Here is a 16,935-nt window from a genome sequence, read left to right on the forward strand (position 1 = left end):
GGTTTCCCCATTTTAGGCTTTTTGTACGGGCTTGCGACGCCAGTTGATGGTCGCGGTTCTCGTGGTTCTTGGCTAGGGCAGGTGCCCGCAGACATGCGCACGATGCAGTACGATTGGGTGTCTTTGTCACTAATGTTCAAAACCGGCCAGATTTATCACAGAGGTGCACCACTGGCGCAGAAGAAGGGGCAACCACACCACACTCACCCGAGCAACGGTCAGTGTATATAGATCAGCAGGAGGATGAGGGAACGGAGCGAGAAGAGGCCAGCAAGAGATTATGGCGTTGTTGTAGGCAGGTCCGTCTACCTTGAATATCTTCGGGAGCGCCGTGGGTCACGTGGACGCGACTCAAGCCAGATGGTCAGAGATACCGCAATCTGCGCCTCGCCGTGCTCAACTGCTGTCTCTCAGGGTCCGAGTCCACTAAGTTAGTCTTATAGCCTTCGCACTTCAATCAATGCAGGGCACTACACTCGAGCCTAGCCAAGAGACCCTCCCTCATGTGCTGACCTAGATCCTGCGTGCGGCGTGGTGCGTCAGGTTGCCGATGGTCTCATGTGGTGGTAATGCCAGACAAATATGACTCTGCGCTATGACAGTGCCGGCATAGAAAGAAGAGTACAGTGGTGCATTACTGATCGCGTGGTGTCCCAGACCGCGCGCTGGTCTCACAAATGAACTGTAGGATCTCCTGCTACTTGGTCAACCGGGTCTGGCAACCCACCGAGACCACTCTCCGCCAGCCCAGCTTGTCCCAGTGACCACTGCTGCGGGAGGCGCGCTGCGCTCAAAGTGCCCGCGGCCGTCGTTGCAATTTGGCGGTTAAAAATAAGGTGCGGTGGGGGAGTCGAGTCTCCGCACAAGCAAACTCTCCGGTGTTATGCCAGTCCCTCCCGTACCTTCAGCCAGATACCGCTTTCGGTCAAGGGCCGCAGGGATCTCCCGAGCCCCGGCTCCTCACCGCAGATGAACGGTCAGTCTATTCCGGCTCACAGGTTCCTCAGAGGTAGCGGGTATGTCGCCGTGTGTGCCAGGCCGATGTCGCAAAGCTTCGAAAAGGCACCACAGCTCCTGCGAGGCAGCAACACTGAGAGCGGGCGCCTTCCCCGCCGTCCTTCCGTGTGAGGCCTGGTCGCCTCGTGGAACGCCGCGGTCTGGCGTAGGCTCACGGTCCCTGCAGTCAGCTCCACCACTCTTCAGCGTAGGTCTCGGCGGGGAAGTCTCCGCTTCTTGTTCCACCGTGCCAGGTCGCAGAGCCTTCAAAGTTTCACCGCTGCTGCAGCAAAGCGTTCTCGGCACTCGAACGTGGTTGTGACAGATAAGGAGTTAGTTTAAGCAAATAAATAAAGGATTAATGACCCAGGCAGCAGGAACCTCACGCAAGTGCGGTCATTCTGCTCGCGCGCCCCCTAGCGCCCCCTTGGATTCCGCAGGAAAGTTGCAACAAACGTTTGTTTACACTCCCTTGACAAAACTAGAAATACTAGAGATGAAGAAAATGGTCCCTTCCCATGAAAAGGACCCTTCGGGTTTCCATAGGGAACTCAAGGATATTCTTCAAATGGGTTCTTTTACTTATAAAGACCTCAATATTCTCCTCAAGGTCCTGCTACCTCAAGGAACGTATGAAAAGCTAAAGGGAAAGGATTGGGAGGTTGAAGGGAAAAAGGTAGCATGGGCATATTTAGAGAAAGAAGACACCACTCGTGATCCTGGACAAGGCTTGGGACCTCTAGTTCAGGAACTCCCTCGCCTTCTCCCTAAAATACTATCCCAGTTACTGACCGCTAAGAAAGAAGATTGGGATGCTATCTCTGCATGCAAACAGAAACCAGATGAAGATATAGGGGACTGTTATACAAGGTTAGAGAAATGTTTTCTCATCAACAGCGGCCTCTCCTCAGGTGAAGACGCCTATAGTCGATTATTTGTCTCCAAATTCATAGAAAATGCCTTGCCCACGATCAGGAATAGAGTATTGAAGGTAGAGAGTACTTGGCAAGCAAGCTCCCCTTCACAAGCGCTTCAGATGATCCAATATCACCAAAATAGAGTTAGGGCCGAACACGAACAAGAAAAGAAATTGACAAAAGATACTAAAATTAAGGTATTGGTAGCACAAACTAATACGATCCAACAGACCCCTAAACAACCCCAAGTGTCACAGGAAAAAGTTATTTGTAATTATTGTCAAAAGCCAGGTCGTTTTGTGTGTGACTGTCCAGTATTACAACATAATATTGCCACTGGGAAGACACAACCTCGTAACTATCCCCCTCGACCTTCTGTTCCCACATCAGCTCCTCCAACTGATGCTAAACCTGCCACCCAACTCTATCAGTACCCAGTGTCATTCTATCCTGAATTCCCCACGATTTCATGACACAGCTGGGAGGAACACGATAGTCGTCCACTGATCCCGGTCCCGGTTGACCAAGAGGGTCCCTAAGTACAAGCTAAACTCCTAGGTAAAGAAGCAAAATTTCTAATCGACACCGGGGCTAGTAGGACGACAGTGCAGCACAACGTAGTTCCCAAGGTACCCCTCTCTGGCTCAAATAGTATTTCCTTGGGTTTTTCAGGTACACCTGTCATCAACAAAGTTTCTGAACCAATATCACTTCAAGTTGGTCCTCTTACAACTTCCACCGATTTGGTGCTTACAAAGTCCTGTCCCGAAAATCTCTTTGGCATTCAGACACTAAAAGAACTAGGGGGCATATTACCAAGGGCATTATCGCCGCATTAGCGGGACTTTTTCCCGCTAATGCGGCGATAATTTTATTGCCCTATTACCAAGCTGTCGCTAACACCAGTTAGCGACAGCTTGTAGGCGATAACGGGCATTTAGGGGCCCACTTTGCATGTCAGCGATAATTATCGCTAATGACATGCAAAGTGGGCGTGCCAAGATGTTAGCGACTGAAAACAGTCGCTAACATCTCTAACTCCTATTAACATCTTTTGGAAATATTCGTGCTAAGCGCGAATATCTCCAAAAGCTAACGCCTGCTAAAAGCAGTTCTTAGCCATGTTATCCAATGGAAGGTGGATAACATGGCTAAGAGCTTTGTCACGATAATGCATAAATATCGCTGATTTTTCAGCGATATTCATGCATTTGGCAGGATTTTTACCGCTTTTGAGATAAACCTTGATAATATCAAGGTATCTCAGCGGTAAAAATCCTCGGTGCTCGGCGATATTTTTTTCCCGCTAACCAAGCAATAGCGATAATTATCGCTATTGCTTGGTAATATGCCCCTAGGTGCTATAATATGTTGTTCCCCGGAAGGGGTCCGACTATTTCTCCGAGATTTTAAAGGTCATTTCACCACACGAGAATTAGATGTCAGACTAAGAGATATTCCTGTTACATTATGGGCTACTGATCCAACAGATGTAGGATTCATGGATATTACACCACACCTAGTGACATTGAAGGAAGACGTTGTCCTACCTCGTGTCCGTCAATACAAATTACCTCCAGATGCAGAACAAGCCCTTATCCAGATTATTGATGACTTGATACAGAAAGGAGTAGTCAGAGAAGTACCTTCCAATATATGTAACTCGCCAGTTCTGGCAGTCCGAAAGAAAACTGATGATGGTGCGCCACCAGTCTACAGACTCGTGGTTGACTTACGTGAACTCAATAAATGTGTAGTACCACATGGTCTCAGACATCAGTACTCTGTTAACAGCTATAGATCCTGAGGCCACACACTTCACAGTAATTGACCTCAAAAACGCATTCTTCAGTGTACCCATCCACCAAGACAGTCAGTACCTATTCGGATTCTCCCTACAAGGTTGCAGCTTCTGTTTCACAAAAGCTCCCCAAGGATATACAGAAAGTCCCAGTATTTACAGTCAGGCACTTAAAAGACAGTTAGACAACATTGTTCTGCCCGCCAATACGACATTGTTACAATATGTCAATGACTTACTGATCACCGCACGCTCCGAACTAGAATGTGAGCAAGCATCACGAATTGTCCTAATGTTCCTTGCACAACATGGCCACAAGGTGTCACCCTCGAAATTGCAATTATGTTTACAGCAGGTGGCCTACCTAGGACACCTGCTGTCAAAGGAGGGTAGGGCACTCACACCTGAAAGAATTCAACTCATTTTTAACATTCCTGTCCCCAAGACACAGAAAGAAGTCCGTGCTTTTATTGGCCTCACGTCCTACTGTAGACAATGGATTCCCCAGTTTGCATACTTGGCCAAACCCCTGATACAGCTAACGACCACAACCTCTTCCCCATTGCCATTGACACCTAATCATACTTTTGCTTTTGACACCCTCAAACAAGCATTATGCTCTGCACCTGTCCTAGCTACACCTGATTATGCCAAACCATTTGTCTCTTTGTCACAGAACGGGAAGGTACAGCCTTGTCAGTACTCACACAAACACAAGCCAACAAACATAGTCCCTGTGCTTATTTTTCTAGCACTCTTGACCCTGTTGCACAAGGTTTGTCTGCCTGTTTGAAATCTGTCGCAGCTACAGCTCTAGCAATACGACAAAGTGATTCCATAGTACTAGGACACTCTCTTGAAGTACAAGTTCCACATGCAGTGGAACTACTCTTGAATAGGACACAGACACAACACTTGACCATAGCTCGCATCACAGGTTATGAAGTCACTCTGTTCCAACCCCACATCATCATCAAAAGATGCAATATCCTCAACCCAGCTACGCTAATGCCTACTGTTCCAGTTGACAATCAGATTCATGACTGCTTAGAGGTAGTCGAACTAGTCACAAAACCTCGGTCTGATCTTACAGATGTTCCTCTAAGTACACCAGAACACACACTGTTTGTAGACGGTTCCTGTATGCGCCTCCAATCAGGCGAACTTTCAGCAGCCTATGCTGTCACTACAGAAAACACAGTCCTTTTAGCAGCCAGTATATCCGTACATTCAGCACAAGCAGCAGAACTAATAGATCTTACCCAAGCATGTGAATGGTCCAAAGGAAAACGAGTCAACATCTACACCGATTCGCAGTACGCGTTCGGGGTAGTCCACAACTTTGGCATCCTTTGGAGAGAGAGAGGTTTCCTAACCTCTCATGGAACCAAGATCCAACATGGAGATCTTATCCTCCAGCTACTAGAATCAATACACAGACCCACAGAAGTAGCCATACTGAAAAGTAAAGCACACACCAAGGTCGTAGACTCTATCACTAGAGGTAATGCTCCGGCAGACGCCACAGCTAAACATGCTGCCCAGACAGAAACACTAAACACCGAAACCACCATTAGAACTATCTGTCGAGTTATCAATCCCACCAAAGATGTAGTAGACACCCAAAACCAAGCCACAGAGACCGAAAAGAGAAAATGGGAGGAGGAGGGAGGTTCACACACAGATAAAGGTTGGGTAACAAAGGACAAGTCCAAATGGTTTCTCCCTGACCTAATGGTTCCCGTAATGATAGAAACTGCCCATGGTCCCGCACATCTAGGAGAAAAAGGAATGTTAGACAGTCTGAATTTGATATGGCACAACAAGCATCTGCGTGCAGCGGCTAAACAAAAAGTACGAACCTGTATGATTTGCTGTCAGTTCAATCCAGGGAAGAGTGTCTCAGTTGAACAAGGAGGGTTCCATCCTCCAGATCACCCCTTCGAAGTCCTACAAATGGACTACATACAGATGGAGAGATGTCGGGGACATAAGTATGTCCTCGTAGTAGTCTGTACCTTAACTCGATGGACTGAAGCATATCCCGTCCCAGACTATGGTGCCCAGATGACTGCCAAGCAATTGGTAAGGGAATTTTTCCCTCGATATGGGTTGCCAAGAGTCATATACTCTGACAACGGACAACCATTCTCCTCTAAATTGATGGAGGCTGTCTCCTTACTGTTAGGATACACCTGGAAATTTCACTGTGTCCGATACCCCCAAGCCGCAGGTCTAGTCGAACGCCATAATCAGACCCTAAAGACCAAACTAGCCAAGATCTGCGCTGACAAGCAAATAGACTGGGTTACAGCCCTTCCGGTTGCCCTCTTCTACATGAGAATGGTGGCACATTCCCGGACGGGTCTGTCCCCTCATGAGATCACATTTGGGAGGCCTCCGAATATCTGGGGTGTCCCATCACCTAAAAAGCTAACTGACATTGATGCAAATGTACTGACAGATTACTTTGATGTCTGCGCTACGTTCTTGCCGTTCACAGGTGGCTGCAGCCTTTCCAGACAAGACCACGCCCGACGAGCACTACCTTCAGCCTGACCAATGGGTGCTCATCAGAAATTTTGACCGAACCAGCCCTCTAGAAAGAAGGTGGACGTCTCCCAAGCTGGTGCTGCTCACGACAAGGACCGCCGTCAAAGTCGAAGGACGGAAAGGGTGGCTCCACGTGAGCCACTGCAAACCTTTCTACGGACCAACTCCTTCGGACGCTGTTGCTGATCCCGAAACCAGAGACCCTAAAACATCAGACTTTAAAGACACTGAAACGATAGACTTTATTTCACCCCTTCCAGAACTTTTGCCCAAAGAAGAGTACAAATCGCGGCTGCGATCTTATCCAAAACAGACTTGAGACATTGCATCTGACCTTGGCCTGCCAGTGGCTATTTAAGCCCAAAACGGACGCTTGGTGAAGCGGTTGCTGGGAAGTGTCCGGTCACTGGTGCATATTTTACTCAGACTAAGCAGCCGAAATAATGAAGATAAAGACTCATTGTGCGAAATTGTTACAGAACAAAGTTTCCATTTTCCTTTCTATCATGATTCTTATTTTCTGCATCATGGCTTTTCTAGGTTGGTTCCTTCATCTAGCTTTCCCACCATCTTCCCCCACGCCTTTGAACAACACCGTTATGCATTCACACGTAGATCTTCCTCCACATCTCAAGAGCAGAAGAAAAGAGTTCTTCAATAACACGTTCATCTCCACACTCCACCAACATCAATTGGTGATTAACAAGACCAATTGTTGGGTCTATGGCTTAATGCCACACTCCGTGCACGGAGGAATGCCTTTTATTCCTCTCCCTTTTGGCTATGCTGGATCTACCTATGCACTCTCTATGATATTTTCCGTTTCTGTTAGAAACATTCCTGAGACCCAGATTAAGAACGCTAGTACCTGGAACGAGATAAAAACAAAAACAGTACGAGCCGTCGAAAGGATGGTAACTTTCACAGCAACATGGGGACGAGCAGACAATAGTGAAAACACCAGTTATTCCCTCTTTAATGACACTACCTCCTTTAGGGAGACGTTCTCAGTCCAGAAGAGACAGACAGAACAGGGAGGATGGGCCGTGCCCCATAAGGGCCTATTCTGCGTAAGAGGAAAGGGCAAGGGTCAGAAAATGGGAGATAGTGAATGTAACAAGACATACACCCTACCTGATCCAAATTTCCCAACGTTGGCCACTGCCCCCAACACCTACTTTATCTGTGGACCTCACGCACGCACTTGGCTACCTCAAGGCAGGTCCGGAAAATGCTACATTGCATTTCTCCTCCCCCCTACCTACACCACCCCAGCAGATTACCATCTCAGTGACCCTCCGACCGTAATTAATAGACGGCGAAGGGGGGCCATAGACGCTGAAGATACAGCGGACCAAGAGGCCGGCGATTTCTTTAAAGGAGTCATCCCATTCTGGGGGCCTATGATCAACAGCCGCCACATAAGACAACTGACTCGTGTAGTCCAGGGAGCCATAAACGAAACAGCTGCTGCATTGAGTAACATCACCGCTGAGATGGCTGCCGACAGACTCATGACGTTACAGAACCGTATGGTCCTAGACATCATATTGGCTGACCGTGGTGGTGTATGTGAACTGATGGGGTCCAGCTGCTGTATATTTATCCCAGATAATGCACCTTCAGTGTATTCCGCTATTTCCCGCCTTCATATACTTTCCAGACACCTAGATGCAGACACTGGTGCCTGGTCCCTGACGGGTTGGCTCTGGGGCCTCCTGTCCTCATGGGGATGGAAGGCGCTTACAGTTATTGGTCTTGCTCTAGCCTTCCTCTTCACCTGCTGCCTCTGTATTCAGTGCGGTCCAGCACTCTGTAGTTTCTGTATCACTACCTGCATTCCCAAAACCCAGTCCAGAAAGAAAGAAAAGGAAAGAATCATGTTACAGGAACAAGTAAACGGCCTAATGAGTATAGAAGTGGATTAGAAAAGGAAAAGAATTTTAAAAAGGGTATATTATGGGACAAGGAGGGAATGTGGAAAATGATTATTGTTCGTAGTTTATGTCCCATCATACACCCTTTCAGTCACGTCGAGGAGCCCATCATGCCGTAAAACGAGCACACGAGCAAAAACCGATCACACGCACACAAAGTTGCACTCGCACTCTCCTTCCCCTAAAATTCAAAGGTACATGTTTATGATCAGGGCGATTCCGAGAACCAGCTTCCTCACACAAACCGTACATTCCTGTGGTCAAGCCGATGCCGAGAACAAGACCCCCCCCATTTGTAACCATTTCCCTATAATCAGGCCGAATCCGAGAAATAGGCCCAGTTCTGCTAAACCACGACAACCAATTCCAAGACCCCATGTACCCCACCAGCCACACCCAGAACCTTGGCATCATCGTGGACAATGATCTCTCCATGAAGCTCCAGTTCAACTCAGTAGCCTCCTTCTTCTTCCAGACCCTCTACATGCTTCAGAAGATCTTCCGATGGATCCCTGTCAACACCAGGAAAACAGTGGCTCATGCCCTCATCATAAGCTGACTGGACTACAGAAATGCTCTGCATGCTGGAACAACCTCCAACCTCCTCAAACAACTTCAGACTGTACAGAACCCCTCAGCCAGACAAATCCTCGACCTCCCCATATGGACCAGCATCACCCATACCATTAAAACATCCATTGGCTCCCCGTCCAGAAGAGCTGTCAGTTCAAGTTACTGACCCAGGCCTACAAGGCCCTCCACAACACCGGACCCTCCTACATCAACCACCTCTTCACTTTCCTCCAGCCAACCAGAGGAATCTGATCCGCCTCCCTCACACATATCCCTTGCATCCAGTGGAGCTGCAGTCAAGGTTTTTTCTGCTTCTACCTCACCGCCAAGACCTCCCACTCCACCTCTGAACCTCCCCCTCACTCTCTGTTTTCAAGAAGGGACTCAAGACCTTGCTCTTCCACTAAGGCTCCACACTCCTCAGCACTGCAGAGACAGAATATCAATGTAAAAATATCGACTTGCTCAAACTTGCTCAAAGAGTTGCATATATCGTGGGTCAGAAATATCGACATGCAGATTCCCATAAACAAGAATATCGATTTTAGGTAAGTAATATATGCAAAAAATATAGCTGTTAAAGATTTTGTTTATTAATGTTATGTATTTTAGTATTTATTTGATATGTATGTGTTGTATTTGTCTTGCATAAGAATTGTTAGTTTTATTAATGTATGTGCTAGATTTATAGTAGTTATATTTATTATTATTTTAATTAGAATTGTGTGTTTTTAGTTCTGTAACGGGTTTGGGTGTATAGAGGAATAGGGTGGGAAGTAATTTAATTATATTAAATGTATTGATTCTTTTTTATTTAATAATATTTGTTTAATTGAGATGTTATAGTGTTAAATATATAAAGTAATTTATTATTAATTAATTATTAAGTGGCTGTTAATTAATTTAATTAATTAATTGGTAATTGTGTAATTCATTTTAGGTGTGAGTTGTGGTGATTATAGGTGTTAAGGGTGTGAAGTAACTTATTTTTAATTAATGAATTAATAATTGGATGTTAATTAATTGTAATTAATAAATAGGTAATTAATTATGGTAATTGTGTAATTAATTTTAGGTGTTTATAGGAGTAAAGGGTGGGAAGTAATTTGTATTCCGATTCCAATTCCGATCTGCCCGGAAGGACTCTGAACGGGATCTGTAGCGAGCAAGTCCAATTTGTAGCCCCGGTTTCCGAACAATTTGTATAGTTGTGAGTGCAAGCAAGTACGATGTGAATAGCGCCTCGTACCCCGAGCAACTCGGACGCATCAGCGAAGTCCTCCAGATGACTACAACATGGTCGACTCGTGCTGTGCAATGGGTCTGATTTCCGAGCGACCATGTACAATGCAAGCATCGATCAGCCGGATCAAGTTGGAGCCTCTGATTCGAAAAAGATCTGGGAAGCATACTTTTGGGGGACCGTAGCAGGCCCCCCTTCACCCGGGGCCCTCCGAATCTGTCATGAGGGGCTGCCCATGGGACCCCCTGATCAAAGCATGCACAGTGTGATGGGCACCATGGGGTTTCCACCATAGGCTGAACGCTTGTCCCCACCCTCCCATTTTCTGCAATGTGAGCCTGTGTACGCGTCTGTACGCAGGCTCCCATTGACTTCAGTGGAAGTCTGAGCAAATCGAGTCTGTATGCTTAGGGGCGCATCATACACGCTCGCTTTGATGTCCAGTGCACGTTTAGTCCAGAAAGGCCTCCAGATCCGAGCCGTACAGAGGGCTTTCCGTACGTGATCGGAATCACGCCCATAGTTGTTAAATAATGTTAATTATTTGATATGTATTTTGGGTTATTGTTTAAATTTTTGTCTGTTGTTTTTACTTGAAAAGGAGTAAAGGCGGGTATTAAATACATTTTAATTACTTTAATATTAGTTGTTAATAGTAATACATTTCAATTTATAAATACGTTTTATAAGTGTGTGTAGTCAATACGTTTATTATTGTTGTGAATAATTATATTTTTTAAATTGATTTTTAAACTATGTTAATACTGGAAAAAATGTAATTTGAAATGCTGAAGTGTTTTGTTATTGGTGTTGTGTTATAGAGTAAAAAATATAATAAATACATTCAGGTATAAATTATTGTATTTGTGTAGAAATGTTTTCTAGTTTAAAATAATTTTATTTTATAGATGTATTTATTATTTTGTATTATATATTATTTGTAGTTTTTTATATGTAATTAATATTATAATATTTTAAAATGTTATATATTTAATGCATTTCATTTTTCATTCCTAAATATTGTTTTTTTTAAACAATTTTTAAAAATACATTTTAATTTTTTTAGTTTTTGTTTTACCTGTTTGAGTTTAAATTGTAATTTTTACCCTTTCGCTATTCAACACTTTTCCTACTGTTGCACTGTTTAGAGTGGGAATAGTTATTTTTACCCCTCCGCTATATAACACTTTGCCTACCGTTGCACTCTTTGGAGTGGGAATAGTAATTTTAACTTTTTTGCTATCCAATAATTTCCCTGCTGTTGCATTCTTTGGATGGAGTGGGAATAGTAATTGTTTTCCCTCAGCTAACCCACACTTTTCCTACTTGTTGCACTTACTGGAGTGTGAATTTTTAACCTCTCCGCTATCCAACACTTTGACTACTGTTGCATTCACTGGAGTCATTATAGTAATTTTTTACCCTCTGATATCCAATACTTTCCCTACTGTTGCTCCCACTGGAGTGGGAATAGTCATTTTTACCCTACCACTATCCAATACTTTCCCTACTGTTGCACTGCTTGGAGTGGAAATAGTTATTTTTAACATTCCGCTATCCAACACTTTTTCTACTGTTGCAGTCACTGGAGTGGGAATAGTCATTTTTACTCCTGTGCTATCCAATACTTTCCCTACTGTTATTTTCTTTGGAGTGGGAATAATAATTTTTTTCCTCTGCTATCCAACACTTTCCCTACTGTTGCTCTCACTGGAGTGGGAATAGTATTTTTACCCCTCCGCTATCCAACTTTTTCCCTACCTTTGCACTCTTTGGAGTGTGAATTGTAATTTCTACTGCTCTGCTAACCAATACTTTCCCTACTGTTGCATTTGTTTGAGTGGGAATAGTATTTCTTTCCCCTCCGATATCCAACACTTTCCCTACTGTTGCACTGTTTGGAGTAGGAATACAAATTTTTACCCCTCTACTATCCAACAATTTCCCTACCGTTGCACTCTTTGGAGTAAGAATAGTAATTTTTACTTTTCCACTATCCAATTCTTTCCCTACTGTTGCATTCTTTGGAGTGGGAATAGTAAATTTTTCCCTTTGCAATCCAACGCTTTCCCAACTGTTGCTCTGACTGGAGTGGGAAAAGTAATTTTTATCCCTCCGCTATCCAAAACTTTCCTTACTGTTGCACTCAGGGGAGTTGGAATAGTAAATCTAATTATTTTGCTATCCAAAATTTCCCCTACTGTTGCACCAATTGTATTTGGAAATGAAGCGTAAATATTTTTTCAATATAAGATATTAAACATACCTTAAATTATTGTAGATTTCTTTTTTCTATTTTGAATTATTGATATATATTATTTCTATATAATTTAAAAGTTTTAAATAAATTAAAGATAATAGTTTATTAATAATTTTAAAGTATATATTTATTTATAAATTATTATGTTTGTGTGTTTATTTTTTTTAAATTAAGTTTATTTGTTATATTTTGTTAAAATGTATATTACATTACATTTTTTGTTACAATTATGATTAGTATTTAATATACATTCTTTTATTTTACATATATATATATATATATATATATATATATATATACATATATATATATATTCACTGAAAAAACCATAGGTTATAGACCATATATAGTTAGGAATTAGCATTTAAAAAACCTTATTTTACTCACACAAAACCATTGAAATTCCATGTTTTCACTTACCACGTACTTGACATTCGACAGCTTATGATATTTGCTATTAAAAAACCATTGAAATTCACTGAAAAAACCATAGGTTATAGACCATATATAGTTAGGAATTAGCATTTACAAAACCTTGAAAATTCACTGAAAAAACCATAGGTTATAGACCATATATAGTTAGGAATTAGCATTTAAAAAACCTTATTTTACTCACACAAAACCATTGAAATTCCATATATAGTTAGTTGCACTAACTATATATCGCGCACCTGCAATCCACTGCTGATCATGTCACATATTACATCATTCATGACATGGTCAGTGACATCACTGATGACATCACTGATGACATCTCAAATGACATCACTGATGACATCACTGATGACAACATCCAGTGACTGTATGTTTCTGTAAAGTTAAAATATATCTTACATATTGAAGAATGAGTGGATGTATAAGTGTCTGGACGAAGGATTTAGTAGGTGCGTGACTGACTGTATGAGTGAGTGATTAAATGTGTCTCACTGAATGCATGGGTTAGTGACTAAACTGTCTTAATTTGTGCATCATTATGTCTGTTGTTCTGTAAACTGCTCCATGTGTTGATCATTAGCTATACGAGAGGCTATATGTGTCATTAATTGGTTGCCCAAGTATTTATATGGGAGATTGAGTTTGTGTGGGGGTGGCTGGAAGGTGTGTGACTCTATGCATAGATGTGTGAGCAGTTTATTCACTAGGTGTATGAGTTCAAGAGTGCATGTGGAAACAGCTACATAGGCAGTTGACTGTGTGCATGAGTGAATGGATATCTCAATGCTACATGTCATAGTAAGTACATATGTAAAACACAGTACATGTGAGAGTTGGCATATATAAATAACTGTGCATGAGAGCCACTGAATGAGTGAGTGGTTGTATCGATCATTGTGAACTTGTATCAGGGATTGTATAAGAGAGTAAATATGTGTTAGTATATGTTTCAATAAGTAAGGTGTGTTTAACTGTATAGTTGAAGAAATGGAGGTGAGATTGTTTCTTTGCATGACTGACTGGGTGTGTGAGTAACTCCATGGATGAGTGGCAGTGTGTGAGTGTCTGTATACACTGAGTGTATCTAAGGTTATATTAGAGTCTGAAGAGGTTTATCGTATTAGCACAAGAATGATGTCATTTGAGATGTCATCAGTGATGTCACTGACCATGTCATGAATGATGTAATATGTGACATGATCAGCAGTGGATTGCGGGTGCGCGATATATAGTTAGTGCAACTAACTATATATGGAATTTCAATGGTTTTGTGTGAGTAAAATAAGGTTTTTTAAATGCTAATTCCTAACTATATATGGTCTATAACCTATGGTTTTTTCAGTGAATTTTCAAGGTTTTGTAAATGCTAATTCCTAACTATATATGGTCTATAACCTATGGTTTTTTCAGTGAATTTCAATGGTTTTTTAATAGCAAATATCATAAGCTGTCGAATGTCAAGTACGTGGTAAGTGAAAACATTTTCGCGTTTATGCACACTGATCTGCTTTGAATGGTGCCCCACCCCTCATTTCTATTAGGAGTACTCTCTCTTTGCAGATAGTGAAAGGTAGTTAACGCAGGCCTTTGCCCCCGTTGTAATCCGTCGTGCCTGCTTCTCTCTCCATTTGATTGATTGTTATCCAAGTATTTACTGTTTTAGAATTAGTTCTCTTTGGTTCATTCTCTATTTACAAACAAACACAGAGTCGCAATACTCTGTTTAGTCTTTGCAGATAACGAAAAATCGTGTAAAAAAAAAGAAAAGGAATCGAGCAAAATCAGTAGGCCACTAATGGGATCTCTTTTTGACCTCGCTAAAATAGAAACATTAGGAACAACCCCTCATGACAAATACAAAACTAGTGAGATGAACTGAACTCCACACAATGATGGCTGCAAAACAGCTCGGCTCCGCCACCCACCCCGCCCAAAATAACGATAAAGAACGGCTGCCATGATTGGTTGCGGAATGACCACGACGGAGCTACAAAATGGTGCTGCTCTCATGCTAACCCCAGCTTCAGTCTGAAACATCCAGAAACACTGTAGACTACCAATTCGATCAGTTCCGGTAGCGCCCCAATGTAACCCGGTAGAGAAGAACTAGCCCTCCCCTCTTTGACTGATGGTTCTTGTTGCCTGTCCCTTCTGTTGTCATTTAACAGAACTATTTAGCCTGCTGAAAGGGGTTGTGTTCCGACCGCTGGTTGGTGGAGACATTTTGACTATATTCTGTACCTGCGTTGTCGCGTAATGCGTCATATGACGCGCCGCGTTAGCGCATCCGGAAGTCATCCGGGGCGCGCAGCGCGTAACGTAAGCATAACAAGTCATGTGACTTGTTAATAAAACTTTTCATTGGTTCATTTTACTTTTTTTATTGTAATGATGAAAGGCTTGGTCATATGACCTAAAAATTACGCTTTTCATTACTTCCGAACATTATTTTTTCTTAAATATATGTTATAATGTTCCAGGCTAATGTACTTTCCCGGAAATTTTACAACTGTCCTGCAAGTAAAATATATTATTTTTTCGAGAAAAAGAGCGTTTCTTCGTCCCATGACGGAGCCGTTGAGCAAAAGAGGGTCGACCTGCTGTCTTAGTCGCCGATACGCCTGAATATGAGATTCTTATCGATCACTTTATGTTGCAGGAATAGAAAACACAACAGCCCTTGACCATTTATCTTTACTGCGTTCCTTCGTATTATACCTTTTACCCTTCATGTAATTGGTCTGCTTTATTTCACTTGCCTTTTAATGATTCTAAAACAGTCACTATTATTAAAAACTTTACCAATGTATATACTACTACCATGTTTTCTTTTAAAAACCTTTATTGTGGAAATTTCATTATACAAATACTTGCCTATAACCACGTGGGCCTGCCACAGAGCAAACTGTAATCGTATATGATGAATAGACATTTACACTGTAGAGGAACGTAACGGGCGGGCCATTAGGTTGCAAGAACTAAGGTGTCTAACAGTTACGGAATCGGTGGACGTACATTTTATCATTAAAATACGACAGGGCCAGTTACAATAAAATTATCTAGATATACATTTGCGGGCAAGTACCATGGGTGACGTTAATTCGAACTTTCAACAGTACAGTAATCAATAACACATCAGAACTTAATATCAATAGGGATGTCGAAATATTCAATCAATTCTCGTCCCCGCCCGCCATGTGCTTCAAAACTGCATACGTATCTCGTGATTTCAAGGTTCTGCAACCAGTACACAACAAGGAGTTACGAGTCCCATTTATTCCGGCGCCATTTTGGGCGAGGACGGGCAGGTCCAGGATATAGTCAAAATGTCTCTACCAACCATCGACTATGATGATGTTCATATGCTGTATTTATTAGAGTAACACTCATCTGTCCACATGAAATTAATTTGCCACAATCTAAACATGTCATTTTAATCTTTCCAAAGTTCTTCTAAATATTTGGGACCGTTTCCCTTGCCTCTGAAGCTCTCAGTGCCACTTCTTTGATGAATGTACTAGCAGGTCAGGGGTTCTCCTCCAAATCTCTCTTTTATGCAGCACTATAATTAATTGGTGCCACCTCTCCATATGACGATGCATGTTATAGTTACCACAACTATATTTTTTTTCGGTTCCTCTGGAGAGTTCATCGTGGCAGATGAAGCGTGTAACGTACCGGGCATTTACCTTTTTTTGCATGTACAGGAAAGGAAAAAAAAATCGAGCGTCCGAGTTCTAAGGTGTCCCAGGGTCATTTTAGTGGACCAGGCCCAAATCCAAAGAACAGGCCGCCATTTTGAGAGTCCTCTTGCAGCCGCCTGTCGCTGTAGCATCAAGAGCAGCCAAAACTCAGCTGAATGGCAACTGAAACGGTAAAGGGGCGCCCCACTACAGCAGACGAGCCTCCACCTAGGAAGGCCCATTCACGCCGGCTCCCCCCCCCTTCGGGCACCCCACGCCGTTATTCGGAGCAGTATTGTAGGATGGCCACACCAGTGCGGCAACTTGCTAGACATCACCTCGGTGGTAACCGAATCTCAACGCCTTGTGGTGTCTTCTATTCAGAAAACATTGTTATGCTGCCTTCGACCTATTCTCCGCAAGTGCGCACACAACTCAACTGCATAGCTTGCTAGACACCACCTCGGTGCCATCCGGATCTTGGAATGTCAGCACCTTTTGGTGTCTTCTCTTCAGAAAATATTGTTGCGCTGCCTT

The sequence above is a fragment of the Lissotriton helveticus genome, chromosome 8 (genome assembly GCF_964261635.1).
Source record: "Lissotriton helveticus chromosome 8, aLisHel1.1, whole genome shotgun sequence".
NCBI lineage: Eukaryota > Metazoa > Chordata > Amphibia > Caudata > Salamandridae > Lissotriton > Lissotriton helveticus.